This window comes from Ostrinia nubilalis, chromosome 6, assembly GCF_963855985.1.
Source record: "Ostrinia nubilalis chromosome 6, ilOstNubi1.1, whole genome shotgun sequence".
In the NCBI taxonomy this organism is placed as follows: domain Eukaryota; kingdom Metazoa; phylum Arthropoda; class Insecta; order Lepidoptera; family Crambidae; genus Ostrinia; species Ostrinia nubilalis.
This window is the reverse complement of record NC_087093.1, coordinates 12,555,497-12,568,278: the sequence shown is the minus strand read 5'-3', so window position 1 is coordinate 12,568,278 and position 12,782 is coordinate 12,555,497. Positions and strand designations below refer to the sequence as shown.

At 40.5% G+C, this 12,782-nt stretch overlaps 2 long non-coding RNA genes across 2 annotated transcripts in view; one reads left to right on the top strand and one right to left on the bottom strand.

Moving 5' to 3' along the window:
* LOC135072668 (uncharacterized) overlaps positions 1–4,294 on the bottom strand; it is a 231,304-nt gene extending 227,010 nt beyond the window's left edge. Inside the window, exon 1 of the long non-coding RNA XR_010257476.1 lies at positions 3,550–4,294. This is a non-coding gene — a long non-coding RNA (uncharacterized LOC135072668). The remainder of the gene's footprint in view (positions 1–3,549) is intronic.
* Positions 4,295–8,101: 3,807 nt separating this feature from the next.
* On the top strand, positions 8,102–9,314 carry LOC135072975 (uncharacterized). The gene is made up of 2 exons (XR_010257551.1): positions 8,102–8,481; positions 8,559–9,314. It is a non-coding gene; the product is annotated as an uncharacterized LOC135072975 (long non-coding RNA).
* Positions 9,315–12,782: the final 3,468 nt, after the last annotated feature.

Here is a 12,782-nt window from a genome sequence, read left to right as displayed (position 1 = left end):
GGCATTGTTTTCAATAAATTAGACGAGGACAGAGGGCCGGCGCTTCGCAAACAGCCCAAGGCCTCCGACAACACAATTATTATACTCGGACAGCTCCCTGCGTCGATAAACACCCTCTAAATAAATTAAGTGGATCCAAAATATTGAGATGGCAAATTAGGTTCAGTTGTTGATGTAGGTACCTACAGCTGAAAAAATAATTTGTTTTATTTTTAGCGGATGAAAAAGAAGTAAGGCTGAATCTCGATTCGTACATGACATGCAAAATAAAAATAAACTTTTAAGGCAACCGACCGACATGTTCTTGGTTCTTCTTTGTAATTAACCAGTTCGGTTATCCTAACTTTAAAGGGAATTGAACTGGTGGAAACATATGCGTATCATTTATACAAATTAACCCTATAATTTTCGTCTTTCCAGAACCACAATCCAAAATGGCAGCGCGGCCTTCAGCGCCGGTGCGCGCAAAGAAACAGAACCACGCCAATATTCCGTGTCCCATAGAGAACTGCGCGCGGTTTACCTACGGCAAGCTGCCCGACCATCTCACCAAGATCCATGGGCTTACCGGCGCAGAGCGGGACGCCCTCAACGAGCAACAGAGAAAACGCTTCTTCAACGGAGAACTCTGTCAGGTCAGGTACCTCAAAGAATCCGCCATACGAGACCTATGGGGCACCGACTACGAAGACCCACGCATCAAGGCCAAAATACACCAGAGCTATGCCCTCGTCAAAATCAGAATCATACCATTAGCTGCTACACAACGCGCCAGACCGCTCACCGAACAAGACGCGAACGTCCTCACCGCTTATAATGCCCGAACGGCCCCGAGGCCTGCTCGTGTCCAACGCACCAGGACAAGGCCGAGACCATACACGGTCCCTGAAGCCAGCCCGGCCGAGAGACGAGCTTCAAGCGAGTCCAGTGAAGAAGAGAACACACGCAACCCTCTCCCACCGTCCCCACCGCCGTCCTCCCCCTCATTACCACCATCCCCAGCCCCATACGAACTCCAGCCAGTCGAAACACGTCTACGAGACATCTTCGACACCAAAATCGATGCTGGCTACAAAGCCGTCATTGATGACATGAAGAAATCCATGACGATGGGCAGAACTTTAGGTGCAAGGAAGCGGAAAGCGTACCGCACTTACAGGCGCTACGCGAAACGACTGATAGCATATTTACATAGACAGCACTCGCCGTTGGCTTATGATGTGGACGTCCTTCTTTGTGGAGAGAGACAGGTGTGCGCATTTCTCGAACGCATCAGCAGCGAGCACAAAACGAAGACGCTACGGAACTACATCGTTGCTGCAATCAAGCTGCTGGATTCGCGGTTGTTCGCGATCGAAACTGATCCCTCTTGCAAAGAGAAGGTCACCTCCATGACTAGAGTCTACGAAGTGCTGCATGGCCGCCTGAACGAATGCGACCGACTGCTTGCCCAAAAAGAAGCAGAAGTCACCAAAACCACCACCGCTAGCTTCGACAGTGACGTCATGGATCAATCCTTCAATGACAGCTATGACGAGTTAGATTAAGCGTTAGAAATTTGATCAGCACTAATCTGTATGATGACGTCAAACTCAATGGAGCTTTATATTTGTGGTATTTTAATTTATATTTAATTGTAATTGTAGTTCATTAGTTACCAACCCATCGGATTTGTTATTGTATATCAGATGTTTCCCTTGTAAATATATTTTTAAATTAGTATTCTAATCTAGTCATAGATTTATTAGCAGTCAGTATTTATTGGATAGTGAAGAATATTGATCAGGAAAATAAATATAATGGCTGTTTTCCTTTAATTTATTTCCCCTATTAGTCTTCGTGCACATATTATTTTTGTTAATTGGGTATTATTTATATATTTTCCTGGTCAAATTTTACCTTTTTAACATATTTGGTGTACATTCCAGACTACGTGTTTCAAGCAATAAGCTTTATTTATAAACCTGCATTACTTAAGTAAATGTTAGAATAATTTAAAATCTATAAATAAAATAAATACCATGCTGTATTATAAATATTTATTTCTTTATAATAGCATTAAATTATCAAGTTGAAATACTTTCAAACTATGTAGTGCAATAATATTGTAATAATTAGGTACTTATTTTATAATAGCTTGTGCAAAATATCAAAACAATAACACCTATTATTTAGTTAATAAATTTACGAGATTGTAGACTGTTTTTTAAATTTAGTTTTTTGGCTTGTCCTTTGTTTAAAAGCTAAGTATGCAATACTTTTTGAGTTTTTGTGATTATTACGTGCTTTCCTTGTAAATAAAACACATACGTACGTACTTACTTCAACTTCATAGTAAACATCAGTCAAACTATGCGTTTGTTTTATTAAATTTCACGTTTTGTTACCAATAATCCCAACATACCTAGTTGGTGTGGTGCCCATACCCAGATAATTCTAACATAAAATGAACAACGTAATTAATTATCAAAATAATAATAAAACTGCTTACAATGTACGATAAAATAAGGCATTATTCGGCATGTGACGATGCACAGCATCTGGTGAGAGATAGATGCGTCTACTTCCGGTGTAGTTTTTTACCATTTTATACCTTAAATGATGTCATTTCCGCAATTATTTAATAGTACAAGTTTTACAAAACAATAAAACTTGTATTATTGAGCAGAGACGATGCACAGCATCTGGTGAGAGATGCGTCTACTTCCGGTGTAGTTTTTTACCGTTTTATACCTTAAATGACGTCATTTCCGCAATTATTTAATAGGAATTGATTTGACTTACTTCCGTTTGCCGCCATTTTAGTCACCTGGGGGCGAGCTTGCTCGGAGTTCTTCATAGAGAGCTCACCAGGAGGCCTTCTTGGGATGCTGTGCATCGTCTCTGCTCAATAATACAAGTTTTATTGTTTTGTAAAACTTGTACTATTATTCGGCATGTGACGATGCACAGCATCTGGTGAGAGACTTGTTTATTAGCTCCTGGTGACTACTTACCAATGGCGCTATGTGATGAAAGTTTTCGAGTTTCTGTAACAGAACTAAATTAGAACATGATTAATTTCAGGGTATTAACATGTTTTGTTCTAAATGCCCAGTGAGACCAGCACTTATATCACAAAGTAGGAGGGTTTGTACTTTTGTATGTTTGAAATGAATAAACTGGAAAGCTACTGAACTGAATTCAGAAATTCTTTCCTCATTAGAATGCAGATTGAGTGTGTATTGATATAATTTGCTCGCATGGCAGTGAGATTCATGCGAGTCATCAACATAAGTTTATATTACAGGCGTACGATGTGATTGAGGAGTATCCAACATGCTTTAGATCTGTTGATTGAAAGTTATTAATTAAATAATATGTTATTTGGCGTATCGGTCGTAGATCAGTTAATAAAAGTGTCTGCCTTATAATATTGCTATTATTGTTCTGCCTACGCCAATATCTCATCAAATATTTTCATCTATGGCTTAATATCAACCCAAATTAAAGATGCCACAACGAAGTCAACAATTCCAAGAGAGGTTTTAAATCCAACAACCTTTATACTGTTTTTATCCATGTAGATTCCTAGTATCACTTGGTGTTGAAAAATAAATAAATAATGTGTTATTATATTCCGCTGTTCGCCTCTGCTCGCCTGATTCTAGTAACTTACACAACCGTAACAAGGGCATACCTATGTTGTTTTTTGGGATTTGCTGTCATTTTTTCCAGTTGTTTGTATGATGCCGTAACGGTGTCGAACTTACTCGTAGGTCAAGGTTTATTAACTTAATCTTGAAATTATTCAGGTGAGACTATGTTTTATCATGTCAGCAGCTGATGTAGATGGTAGGAGAGAAATATACATAAGCTAGTCTGCGAGAAGCCTCGTAAAGGTCACATTTTAGATACCTACTGTTGGGTTTAAGGCCTTTATCAGGAAGTGAAATTGGTTAAGCTTTTATGCTTAGTAAGAAAATTAAAGTTATCTTTAATATAGTTTTAGATTAGTAATACCAGCCCCCCTAGACAAGTAGCACTTTTTGATCGAATCGAAAATTGGATACGTTATAACTTCATATAGAAAAAAGAAGGCTTATCGACCATCCTTCGACTGGTTTGCAATTTTAAAGTGAATTTTGTCTAGACCCACAGGGCATAAATGTAGTAGAAGAGTAGATAAACGATTTAGTCTAGCAAATAAATCTTGCTGTCGAGCTTCAAGAGGTAAGTATATTGTATGTAGCTACGACTGTTTTCCTTAGGCCATTAGTTTAACAACCAAGGCCAGGTTATTTTATAAGTTTTTAAAGTGGATTTTTGCCAGGTTTTAGGAACGATACCTTATTACCCCCAACTCAACAGACTAAAAAAAATTACATGTTACCTGATCCAGACGTGGAGGTCACCATGTGGTAAGAACATGGTGGGGATTCTGTATTTTGAGGGTCGGCCTCGAGCCCTGGTAAGAAAAGCCAGAAAGGTCACTTCGAGGTGCTAAGCAGGTACCTTTTGCAGTGGTGAGAAACGGGACAGCAAAGATTTAGCCTAGTTTAACACCATAGCCACCCTGGCTGAAGTCGTTGCAAAGGCTGCTGGTGAATCTCTGTGGGGTCTCTGGATATCCGGTTTCCCGAACTTTTGGAATATTTACCGTTGGATCTGAACGCAGGAGATGCCACCAAGTAGGTTGTTTTCCCCGTAAATCGACCTAGATCGTCAGATAAATTTGATTGAATCGACCTAGGAGATAATATTTTGCGCTGTCAGAGCTATTTTTACCCGACTGAACCGGAAGGAGGTGATGTTTTTCAAGTTGAAAAGTTAGAGAGACAGTTCCAATAGAAACTCTGAATGTGCCCCTTCCTCCCTTAGTTTCGAGTATAGGCTATGCTTTGATTGTCCGATAGCAAAATTAGTGAACGCACATGAAATGAATGAAAGAATGAGAAATCCCCCATCGCTGATTATGATTTCTGATATTTTGTAGACATCCAGATGGTTGTTAAGAGATGCTGAGCTGGAGTCTTGTGTATTGGATCGGTTGTGTGGGGTCGAGTTGTGATGAGCCCTCACTGGAGATCAAGCTTACCATTATAGGCACTTGTTGAGTCGTATAGATTTCGTATTTACCGACAAAACCCTTACAGATGACGACTTGTTGAACCCGAGTTCACGTAATTGACAAGGTTTAAAGTGTTCCAGACGATGAAATGTTACACACAAACCTTCCGTTCTAGTAGTTGCTGTCTCGTCTGGTTTGTCAAAGGTGACGAGGTTTAGTGAGTAGTTTGTGATTGTATCAATGTTTTTCGGTATGCAGTAGATAACGAGATATTGATAATTTTAGGGTACCTTGACAAGACATGCGGAGAGGCCGGCGGTGTCTCTGTGATCGGTATCTGCATCCAGATTTAGAATTTAGCATTCAACTACTTCAGATCGGATCAATACTTACATAATTGTATCTACTGATTAGGACATTTAATAGAATAGGTTGTTTGGTCTGTCCTTCTTGCGAAGGGATAGTGTGGGGAGCAGGCTCATGCTGAGCGGTGCCTTATCTGGTAATTTCAGCACCTGTTTTCACAGGATTTCGGTTTATTTGGTCAGCGTTAGACAGTCAAGAGTGTTAAAACGCTGAATAAAGCACGGCGTTGCGTTGAAGGGACAAGCACCGGCTTGGAGGTGAATGGCAGACGCATCCCTGGAACCATTGTCAGGTAACAGGTTGACCTCCGCAGTCTGATGACGCCTGCCACTGCCTAAGATACGCTCAAAGGCAGCCTCCGTAGAATTTACCGAGTGGAAAGTCACTTGACTTTGCTATTCTTATTTGGTCAGCGTTAGACAGTCAAGAGTGATAAAACGCTGAATAAAGCACGGCGTTGAAGGGACAAGCACCGGCTTGGAGGTGAATGGCAGACGCATCCCTGGAACCATTGTCAGGTAACAGGTTGACCTCCGCAGTCTGATGACGCCTGCCACTGCCTAAGATACGCTCAAAGGCAGCCTCCGTAGAATTTACCGAGTGGAAAGTCACTTGACTTTGCTATTCTTATTTGGTCAGCGTTAGACAGTCAAGATTGTTAAGACGCTGCATAAAGCACGGCGTTGCAGGGGCAAGCACCGGCTTGGATATGAATTTTATAATTATTGATTTATTGGTCGTCAAGGGGACCTGAAGGGACTGATTTGGAATCCTTGGCTTTTTATTTTATTCGTATTTGACGATTTGTAAGAACTAATTTAATCAGTCTAAGCAAATAAAGATATTATTATGTTTTGATTTTGCTTGAAGTGACCGGCTAGAGAACCAAGGTCGGATTATTTTTTAGATATCACCAGTACGAGCACAGGGTGATTTTGCCGAACAAAAATCCAGCACTGGGAGGGTGCTCCTCGCACAATGCTTATTAGGAATTTTAGCCAGGATACGCTCGTGATATGTTCAAATTCAAATTCAAAAACGTTTATTGCATGTCACATTACAATTTATATGTTGTTGCAAAATAGAGGTTATACATATTAGATGCACTCAGCACATTTTGTCATACTTATTAAGCTTCTTGATTTGCAAAAAACATTAGAATTTAATAATTCAAGCTGTAAGCTGGCTCAGTGTTGGGGGTGGCCGCCCAGTCTACTAATAGTTGTAGTTTAAAGTGCTTTGTTGATGTGGTAAAGCATTTGTAAGTGCTTTAGTTTATGAGCATAATGAGCCTTTTTAAAGGGGTATTTATTAAGAAACTCGTACCAGAAAGAGTTATCGTTCGATTGTGGTGATGCTAACAACGTATTTCGATTGGTACCTAATGTTTGCGATTGGGGCTGACGGGGCCGCCGTTAAAATTGTATAAGATGGTTGTGGGTACGTTATTCAATCTATTTATACAATAGAGAGATTCGCGAGAATGCTCATTTGATCGAAAAGAGTGTTAAAACTATTAGAATAAACACGTACCTCGTTTCATCCGTTATGGATCTCGCCGGGGTCCGAGTTTCTCTGGTATCTGACGCTCTGGGTCCACCTGCTCGTCGTCCGGAGGACACTCGTCCCCTTTGTCGCCAACCACCATCACGTACATGTCGTTCGCGGTCACACACGCGCGGTCAATTGCACTTTTTAATTTTAAACTTAGTATAAGAACGTTGAGAAATAACTTATTTATAATAAATCTGAGCAGAGTTTCTGCTTACGATGTTGCTAGTTTGGAAGTTAAAGACGCTATGAAGAACTCCGAGCAAGCTCGCCCCCAGGTGACTAAAATGGCGGCAAACGGAAGTAAGTCAAATCAATTCCTATTAAATAATTGCGGAAATGACGTCATTTAAGGTATAAAACGGTAAAAAACTACACCGGAAGTAGACGCATCTCTCACCAGATGCTGTGCATCGTCACATGCCGAATAATAGGAATTGATTTGACTTACTTCCGTTTGCCGCCATTTTAGTCACCTGGGGGCGAGCTTGCTCGGAGTTCTTCATAGCGTCTTTAACTTCCAAACTAGCAACATCGTAAGCAGAAACTCTGCTCAGATTTTTACTGAAATAATTTATTTCTCAACGTTCTTATACTAAATTTAAAATTAAAAAGTGCAATTGACCGCGCGTGTGTGACCGCGAACGACATGTACGTGATGGTGGTTGGCGCCAAAGGGGACGAGTGTCTTCCGGACGACGAGCAGGTGGACCCAGGGCGTCGGATACCGGAGAAACTCGGACCCCGGCGAGATTCAAAACGGATGAAACGAGGTACGTGGGATTCTGATAGCTTTAACACTCTTTTCGATCAAATGAGCATTCTCGCGAATCTCTATATTGTATAAATAGATTGAATAACGTACCCACAACCATCTTATACAATTTTAACGGCGGCCCCGTCAGCCCCAATCGCAAACATTACCAATCAAAATACGTTGTTAGCATCACCACAATCGAACGATAACTCTTTTTGGTACGAGTTTCTTAATAAATACCCATTTAAAAAGGCTCATTGTGCTCATAAAATAAAGCACCTACAAATGTTTTATCACATCAACAAAGCACTTTAAACTACAACTATTAGTAGACTGGGTGGCAACCCCCAACACTGAGCCAGTTTACAGCTTGAATTATTAAATTCTAATGTTTTTTGCAAATCAAGAAGCTTAATAAGTATGAAAAAATGTGCTAAGTGCATCGAACATGTATACTTCTATTTTGCAACAACATATAAATTGTAATGTGACATGCAATAAACGTTTTTGAATTTGAATTTGAACATGTCACGAGCGTATCCTGGCTAAAATTCCTAATAAGCATTGTGCGAGGAGCACCCTCCCAGTGCTGGATTTTTGTTCGGCAAAATCACCCTGTGCTCGTACTGGTGATATTTAAAAAATAATCCGACCTTGGTTCTCTAGCCGGTCACTTCAAGCAAAATCAAAACATAATAATATCTTTATTTGCTTAGACTGATTAAATTAGTTCTTACAAATCGTCAAATACTAATAAGTAAGTAACTTTTACCTACACATCTTATTATCTTTAAAGCAAATACATAAGCCTCAAAATAACTCCCTTTGATTTAGAACAAAAAGCCAAGGATTCCAAATCAGTCCCTTCAGGTCCCCTTGACGACCAATAAGTCAAATGACCATCCACTCGGCAAATTCTATGGAAGCTGCCTTTGAGCGTACCGGCCTATCTTGGGCATTGGCAGGCGTCATCATTCTGCGGAGGTCAACCTTTTACCTGACAACGGTTCCAGGGATGCGTCTGCCATTCACCTCCAAGCCGATGCTTGCCCCTGCAACGCCGTGCTTTATTCAGCGTCTTAACACTCTTGACTGTCTAGCGCTGACCAAATAAGAATAGCAAAGTCAAGTGACTTTCCACTCAGCAAATTCTACGGAGGCTGCCTTTGAGCGTATCTTAGGCAGTGGTAGGCGTCATCAGACTGCGGAGGTCAACCTGTTACCTGACAATGGTTCCAGGGATGCGTCTGCCATTCACCTCCAAGCCAGTGCTTGCCCCTGCACCTGCAACGCCGTGCTTTATTCAGCGTCTCAACACTCTTGACTGTCTAGCGCTGACCAAATAAGAATAGCAAAGTCAAGTGACTTTCCACTCAGCAAATTCTACGGAGGCTGCCTTTGAGCGTATCTTAGGCAGTGGCAGGCGTCATCAGACTGCGGAGGTCAACCTGTTACCTGACAATGGTTCCAGGGATGCGTCTGCCATTCACCTCCAAGCCGGTGCTTGTCCCTTCAACGCCGTGCTTTATTCAGCGTTTTAACACTCTTGACTGTCTAACGCTGACCAAATAAACCGAAATCCTGTTAAAACAGGTGCTGAAATTACCAGATAAGGCACCGCTCAGCATGAGCCTGCTCCTCACAATATTCCTTCGCAAGAAGGACAGACCAAACAACCTATTCTATTAAACGTCCTAATCAGTAGATACAATTATGTAAGTATTGATCCGATCTGAAGTAGTTGAATGCTAAATTCTAAATCTGGATGCAGATACCGATCACAGAGACACCGCCGGCCTCTCCGCATGTCTTGTCAAGGTACCCTAAAATTATCAATCTCTCGTTCTCTACTGCATACCGAAAAACATTAATACAATCACAAACTACTTACTAAACCTCGTCACCTTTGACAAACCAGACGAGACAGCAACTACTAGAACGGAAGGTTAGTGTGTAACATTTTATCTTCTGGAACACTTTAAACCTTGTCAATTAGGTGAACTCAGGTTCAACAAGTCGTCATCTCTAAGGATTTAATCGGTAAATATGAAATCTATACGACTCAACAAGTGCCTATAATGGTAAGCTTGATCTCCAGTGAGGGCTCTCGACTCGACCCCACACAACCGATCCAATACACAAGACTCCAGCTCAGCATCTCTTAACAACCATCTGGATGTCTACAAAATATCAGAAATCATAATCAGCGATGGGGGATTTCTCATTCTTTCATTCATTTCATGTGCGTTCACTAATTTTGCTATCGGACAATCAAAGCATAGCCTATACTCGAAACTAAGGGAGGAAGGGGCACATTCAGAGCCTCTATTGGAACTGTCTCTCTAACTTTTCAACTTGAAAAACATCACCTCCTTTCGGTTCAGTCGGGTAAAAATAGCTCTGACAGCGCAAAATATTATCTCCCAGGTCGATTCAATCAAATTTATCTGACGATCTAGGTCGATTTACGGGGAAATCAACCTACTTAGTGGCATCTCCTGGGTTCAAATCCAAAGGTAAATATTCCAAAAGTTCGGGAAAATGGATATCCAGAGACCCCACAGAGATTCACCAGCAGCCTTGGCAACGACTTCAACCAGGGTGGCTATGGTGGTAAACTAGGCTAAATCTTTGCTGTCCCGTTTCTCACCACAGCAAAAGGTACCTGCTTAGCACCTCGAAGTGACCTTTCTGGCTTTTCTTAGCAGGGTTCGAGGCCGACCCTCAAAATACAGAATCTCCACCATGTTCTTACCACATGGTGACCTCCACGTCAGGATCAGGTAACATGTAATTTTTTAGTATGTTGAGTTGGGGGTAATAAGGTATCGTTCCTAAAACATACCTGGCAAAAATCCACTTTAAAAACTTATAAAATAACCTGGCCTTGGTGGTTAAACTAATGGCCCAAGGAAAACAGTCGTAGCTATGTACTTACCTCTTGAAGCTCGACAGCAAGATTTATTTGCTAGACTAAATCGTTTATCTACTCTTCTACTACCTTTATGCCCTGTGGGTCTAGACAAAATTTACTTTAAAATCGCAAACCAGTCGAAGGATGGTCGATTAGCCTTCTTTTTTCTATATGAAGTTATAACGTATCCAATTTTCGATTCGATCAAAAAGTGCTACTTGTCTAGGGGGGCTGGTATTTTAATCTAAAACTATATTAAAGATAACTTTAATTTTCTTACTAAGCATAAAAGCTTAACCAATTTCACTTCCTGATAAAGGCCTTAAACCCAACAGTAGGTATCTAAATGTGACCTTTACGAGACTTCTCGTAGACTAGCTTATGTATATTTTTCTCCTACCATCTACATCAGCTGCTGACATGACAAAACATAGTCTCACCTGAATAATTTCAAGATTAAGTTAATAAACCTTGACCTACGAGTAAGTTCGGCACCGTTACGGCATCATACAAACAACTGGGAAAAATTACAGCAAATCCCAAAAAACAACATAGGTATGCCCTTGCTACGGTTGCGTAAGTTACTGGAATCAGGCGAGCAGAGGCGAACAGCGGAATATAATAACAAATTATTTTATTTTTTTCAACACCAAGTAATGCTAGGAATCTACATGGATAAAAACAGTATAAAGGTTGTTGGATTTAAAACCTCTCCTGGCATTGTTGACTTCGTTGTGGCATCTTTAATTTGGGTGATATTTAGCCATAGATGAAATTCTTTGATGAGATATTGGTGTAGGCAGAACAATAATAGCAATATTATAAGGCAGACACTTTTATTAACTGATCTACGACCGATACACCAAAATAACATATTATTTAATTAATAACTTTCAATCAACAGATCTAAAGCATGCATGTTGGATACTCTTCAATCACATCGTACGCCTGTATTATAAACTTATGTTGATGACTCGCATGAATCTTACTGCCATACGGGCAAATTATATCAATACACACTCAGAGGAAAGAATTACTGAATTCAGTTCAGTAGCTTTCCAGTTTATTCATTTCAAACATACAAAAGTACAAACCCTCCTACTTTGTGATATTAGTGCTGCTCTCACTGTGCATTTAGAACAAAACATGTTAATACCCTGAAATTAATCATGTTCTAATCTAGTTCTGTTACAGAAACTCGAAAACTTTCATCACATAGCGCCATTGGTAAGTAGTCACCAGGAGCTAATAAACAAGTCTCTCACCAGATGCTGTGCATCGTCACATGCCGAATAATAGTACAAGTTTTACAAAACAATAAAACTTGTATTATTGAGCAGAGACGATGCACAGCATCCCAAGAAGGCCTCCTGGTGAGCTCTCTATGAAGAACTCCGAGCAAGCTCGCCCCCAGGTGACTAAAATGGCGGCAAACGGAAGTAAGTCAAATCAATTCCTATTAAATAATTGCGGAAATGACATCATTTAAGGTATAAAATGGTAAAAAACTACACCGGAAGTAGACGCATCTATCTCTCACCAGATGCTGTGCATCGTCTCTGCTCAATAATACAAGTTTTATTGTTTTGTAAAACTTGTACTAAAGTGATAAAAGCCCTTACATAAAAAAAATACACTCGAAATTGAGAAACTCCTTTTTTTAAAGTCGGCTAAAATGAATGCAGGTTTTACAAATTCGCAAGAACTAACTAGCAGCGCCATCTGTATTTTCAAGACTTAACTGAGGTTAGCTCTTGTATTTTATACTCACCGATAGATGGCAAATACAACGCTATTAAAAGCATGCTTCACATTACTACTAGCTGTAAGCATTTATGCCTCTCACTGATAGATGGCGCTAGTGTCTTTCTTGAGCTTTTAGAATACACCTCTTCCTACCTTCTGTGAGCCTAGTACTTGGCGATCGTAACAACCTGCTCCAGATTCTCCACAGCAGACCGGCGCGTTCCGATCGTTCCATCGTTGGCCGCTGTATGCGATGCCGCGCCGCGATGCGAGTAAAATGTGCGCATACATTTTTTACGCTTGGATGAGGATAACCACAACATCCTCCAAGTTAATTATAAATAACATATTTTTTCTATTATTTATGTTTATGGCATCTTGTCACGGTCTTGGGCAGG